Genomic DNA, 5,451 nt, shown 5'->3' on the forward strand with positions numbered 1-5,451 from the left:
CACCAATAACGGCAGAAATCCAGGTTGGGAGCCTTTCATGGAAAATGGTTAGGGCCACAGACCTGCCTTCTGCGCTGGGAGGTGTCACCTGCCAACAGGAGCAGCTGAAAGAGATGCGTGCCCATGCCTCAGCCTCCCCAGCTCACAGCTGAGCACATTTGCTTGCAAGGCAACACCCGGCTGAGAGCTGCAATTCTTATTTACCTGGAGGAGCGGGAGGTTTGCTGAGCCCACCAGCAGGCAAAGACATGAAAGACGTGAGCCTTTCTTCCAAGTGCTAGTGCTGGGATGGGTGCGGGTAAGGGTTTACTTCGCAAAGCTTCTGGAGATTGCTTTTTTCCTCCCCTGTTTCGGCTCAGGATGAAAGATCAAAATCTCAAGCTTCTGCGAATTAAAAATTAAACTAAACTAAAACCACCTGGTTTGGCCTAATTAAAATGTTTTGTTTCAGAAGCTTCTGAACATGCTGTTAATAATCACCGCAAATTGCAGAGCAAGGGTGTTGCAAATGAGGAAACTCAAGCTCTTGGTTGTCAAAGTGGGGCTTTTCAAGAAACTGAGGGCTCTTTTACAGCAGAGATATTTGTCAAAGCTGTTCTTTTTTTACCCACAAAAGCTTTCAGCTTCGATAGATCTGCTACACTTCTGACACAGAGACAAGGAGAGAGAAAGGCACGGCTGCCCTCGCTATTGCAGTCATGGCCCAAAGCTGATGGGAGGCCAGGGTCGCACCCAAGATCACTCAGTAAATCATCATCACGTCAAAGGTTTGAAGCTATAGGACCAGTCCTGGAGCCCTCACTGGTTTTGCTATTGCCTTTCATAGCACTAATGGCTTAAAATCTCCATCCTGTCTTTCATTTCCAGGCACACCATACAAACTTCATTATCTCCTTAGGAGATTAATGGGACTGTACTGTGCAGGAGCTGGTGGTTTCCACATCATTCGCGCTGCTGATCCAGGTGCCTTCTCCAGCGTGCTTTATGATCACTCTACCTGGGCAGCTTGCACACAACTGGAGTGATGAGAAACCACCTCTGCTTCGTGTGGCGGAAGAGAAACCTCCTCAACACTGTCCTTATTGCTATGGCAGAGCAGAAGACATTGCTGCTCTTCGCAACACCAGCTCCGAGGCGTAAGCACCCTTTCAGCAAACGGTGCTTTGACACCGGAGTCATTTCAAGTGGCCCGGGGCTTGGTCAGACCCCTGAGCAAGCAGCAGATTGGTGCTCACTCAAGAAGGGAATTAAAGAGGCTCAGAGGCAGCAGTGGCAGAAAGAAACCTGCATGAGGTTTCCACAGAGGTGGAGATAAGAGCGCAGCAAGGAAGTGCTCCCAGGGCTGCTGTAACAAGCACACTTGCACATGAGTCAGTAGAGGAAAAGAAAGGCAAGATGCCTCCACAGAGCAACCTCAACCACTTCCCCATGCCAATACTGGGAAAGCAGCCTCAAAGAGACTTGCATAAGGGCAAAAGGGGTCTAGTAGAACAACAAAAAGTGGTTTCTAGGATTCCTGGAAAGCATCTGTCAAAATCCTGGAAAGTGATATGAAACTCCTAGAAAGCAAATCATTCTTCCAACAAAGAATCCTAGAAGGTTGTGAGAAAACCTTTGCAAAGTTCCTGGTAAGCTCTTGAGGGCATTCCTAGACAGCAACATGAGAAATGGCTTGAAAGCGACATGGGGCATTCCTGGAAAGAAAAAGGGATATTTCTAGCAAGCAATGTGGAAATTCCAAGGAAGAAACTCAAAAAGTCCTAGAAAGTGATATGAGAATTCCTAAAATCATACTGAGATATTCCTTGGAAGAAATCTGAGAAATTCCTAGGAAGCATCCTGGGAAAATTCAAAAAAAGCAAAAGAGAAATTATGGGAAAAGGAAGATTCCTGGAAAACATCCTGGGAAATTCCTAGAAAACAAAGAGAAGATTCCTGGGAAAATGCTTAGAAAACATCAGGGATGTTTCTAGAAAGCAACACGTGAAATTCCTCGAAGGCACCTGGGAACAATCCTAGAAGGCTAGAGGCAAATTCCTGGAAAACAATCTGAGAAATTCCCAGAAAGCAACATGGATTTTCCTAGAAAGAATCCTCAAAAATGCTGAGAAAATGTGGGATTTATTCCTAGAAAGCATCATGGAACAGTCAGAGAAAGCAAAACGGAAACTCCTAGAAATCAACCTACAAAACTCATAGAATTCAACGCTGGGAATTCCTGGAAAAATGTCCTGGAACACTCCTAGAACACAATGAGGAAATTCCTGGAAAGAAGCGAGAGCAATTCCTAGAAAGCACCCAGGATAGTTTCTAGAAAGGAGATTCCTATGAAGCACGGGGGATGCTGCTAGAAAGCACGGTGCCAACTTGGAGGGGGAAGAACGTGAGGGTGTCAGCAGACCTTGAAAGGCGTTCATGGGAGGTTGGGAAAGGCATGGTACTCCCAAGGTCCACAGAGTGCTGGAGGTGAAGGGCGTTGGAGCAGCCCTCCTCATCCTCAGAATGGTCCAGCTCAGTACTGGAGAGCAGGAATGCCGCCTCACAGCCCCAGGCTCCCCCATGAAGGCACACAAGCTCACATTAAGTCTGCCCACACTGGTCCCAATCCACATGCATCTAATCTGTTCTGGAGACCTCCAACGATGGATAAACTCCCTTTTCCATGTTAAGGCATCCCAGTACTTACCACTCCCTAATTCTGGGAGGGCTTTCTTTGGTCTACAGCTTCCATCTCTCTACCTCCTCTTTCCCTCTGTCCCCTCAGGTACTGAGAATTTATGCCATAGAAGGAGGAGATATCTATATCTATATAATCTATATCATCTGTATCTATATCTGTCCATATATCTATATCTATCATCTCTATATCTATATAGATATATATATAACCAGTCTGAACCTCTCTTGTTCCAGATGAAATCCATTGCTGCTCATTCTCCCACTATGCTCCACTGCGAAGAGCCTGATTTGACTCCTCCATCACTTCCTCACCAAAGCCTCCTGAGCACGTTCACAGCAGCCCGCACTGCCCACACAGCCCTCCCTTCGTCTCTGGCAGGCAGTGGGCCCATCTGCCCCACTCCCACAAGACCAGCTGTTTTTTGGCTTCCTCAGATGCTGTTTCTCTGCCTATTTCTGCTCAGGAGGAGCAAAAGATCACAGAGGAGTCAGTGGCATCACTTTTATGATGTTCCCCTCCCCGGCTGACCCAGCTGAGCAGGGAGAACTCTCTGAGAGGCAGCCTGGCAATTATCTCCAATAGGCCTCCACACATCTGATTGACTTCCCTTTGCTTTCATGCCTGACACTTCAAACATCAGGGATGGCAAGGCAGGGGAGGATTTGGCTAATGGAACGGAACAAGGACTCCAAAAAACATAGCTGCCTCATCCGGAAAGCAGAGCACGTCTCAGCCTCCCCACTGCGCTCAGCCTCCAGGTTATCACCCACATGGCCAGGCTTAATGGCAAGACAGCAATTACTTATAAAGAATGAGCAGCTGTCAGTGTGGCAGAGGCAGCACCCATGTCACCCACTGAAAGCCAGCATGGGATGTGACCTCAGAAAGTGAAATCCACTCTTGGAAGTTCCTGTTAGGTGTGAAGAGGGACCTGACATGTCCTGGGAAAACTGAGCTCCTACCTCTGCCACTGACCCCAGGCAGCTCCTTTCACGGGCTTCTGCCTCAGTTTCTCTACCTGTCCTTCCTATTTCATCTGTGTTTCATAGAATCATAGAATAGTTAGGGTTGGAAAGGACCTCAAGATCATCCAGTTCCAACCCCCCTGCCATGGACAGGGACACCTCACACTAAACCATCCCACACAAGGCTTCATCCAACCTGGCCTTGAACACTGCCACGGATGGAGCACTCACAACCTCCCTGGGCAACCCATCCCAGTGCCTCACCACCCTAACAGGAAAGAATTTCCTCCTTATATCCAATCTAAACTTCCCCTGTTTAAGTTTTAACCCGTTACCCCTTGTCCTGTCACTACAGTCCCTGGCGAAGAGTCCCTCCCCAGCATCCCTATAGGCCCCCTTCAGATACTGGCAGGCTGCTATGAGGTCTCCACGCAGCCTTCTCTTCTCCAGGCTGAACAGCCCCAACTTCCTCAGCCTGTCTTCATACGGGAGGTGCTCCAGTCCCCTGATCATCCTCATGGCCTCCTCTGGACTTGTTCCAGCAGTTCCATGTCCTTTTTATGTTGAGGACACCAGAACTGCACACAATGCTCCAGGTGAGGTCTCACAAGAGCAGGGTAGAGGGGCAGGATCACCTCCTTCGACCTGCTGGTCACACTCCTTTTGATGCAGCCCAGGATACGGTTGCTTTCTGGGCTGCGAGCGCACACTGCAGCCGGCTCATGTTCATTTCCTCATCAACCAGCACCCCCAAGTCCTTCTCTGCAGGGCCGCTCTGAATCTCCTCTTTGCCCAACCTGTAGCTGTGCCTGGGATTGCTCCGACCCAGGTGTAGGACCTTGCACTTGTCATGGTTGAACATCATAAGGTTGGCATCAGCCCACCTCACAAGCGTGTCAAGGTCCCTCTGGATGGCATCCCTTCCCTCCAGCGCATCAACCGGACCACACAGCTTGGTGTCATCAGCAAACTTGCTGAGGGCGCACTCAATCCCACTGTCCATGTCAGCGACGAAGATGTTGAACAAGACCGGTCCCAACACCGATCCCTGAGGGACACGGTTCCCACTATGTACAAAGACAGTACCCAGCATAGTAGCCCATAATAGCTCTAGCTACCCAAATAAAACAGGCCTGATTCTGGTCACTGGCAAGCGGCCGCGGTACAGCACTGTGATAAACACATAAATGTATTGGCTTTCACGAGTCATAGGTGTGGTTATGTGGGTATACCTGTACGAGTGTGGTTATGTGGGTATACCTGTACGAGTTTACAATAATAGAAGCAAAGCTCTCTAAAGACACAAGATTAGGCAATAAGTTAGAAAGGGTCAGAACACTTGAGCAAAACGGAGTCACATAGCAAAAGAATTTGTAAAGGTAAAGGAAAGGGGGGGGGGGCTTGATATAAGAAAAGCTAGTGCCTGGAAAACATAAAGTACTTTTTAGCTTAACTTAGGTTGTAGAAAGAGAATAATGGTTATGTTGTAAGTCTGTGGAATGTAGTGGCCTCACTAAACATGAATGAGTTACTTCACACCATCCTTCTCCTTATCAGTTGGTTTAGAGACAGAGCCTCCCAACCATCTGCTAGCTTGGGATACTCCTTGTCTGCCCATCCTGCAATGAATTTTGCAGGAAGGTCACACTGTTTTAAATCTTTGCTAGGTATCAATAGAATTGTAGATATAGCTGGTTTCAGCTAGTTGTGTGATTACTGGGGCCTCCAACTGTGCCAAAGGTGAAAAGCACACTGTGAGGAAGACCGCTTACTTCATCTTGAAGACCCCTACTCACAAGAGGAAGA

The sequence above is a fragment of the Lathamus discolor genome, chromosome 3, assembly GCF_037157495.1.
Source record: "Lathamus discolor isolate bLatDis1 chromosome 3, bLatDis1.hap1, whole genome shotgun sequence".
Classification (NCBI taxonomy): Eukaryota; Metazoa; Chordata; class Aves; order Psittaciformes; family Psittacidae; genus Lathamus; species Lathamus discolor.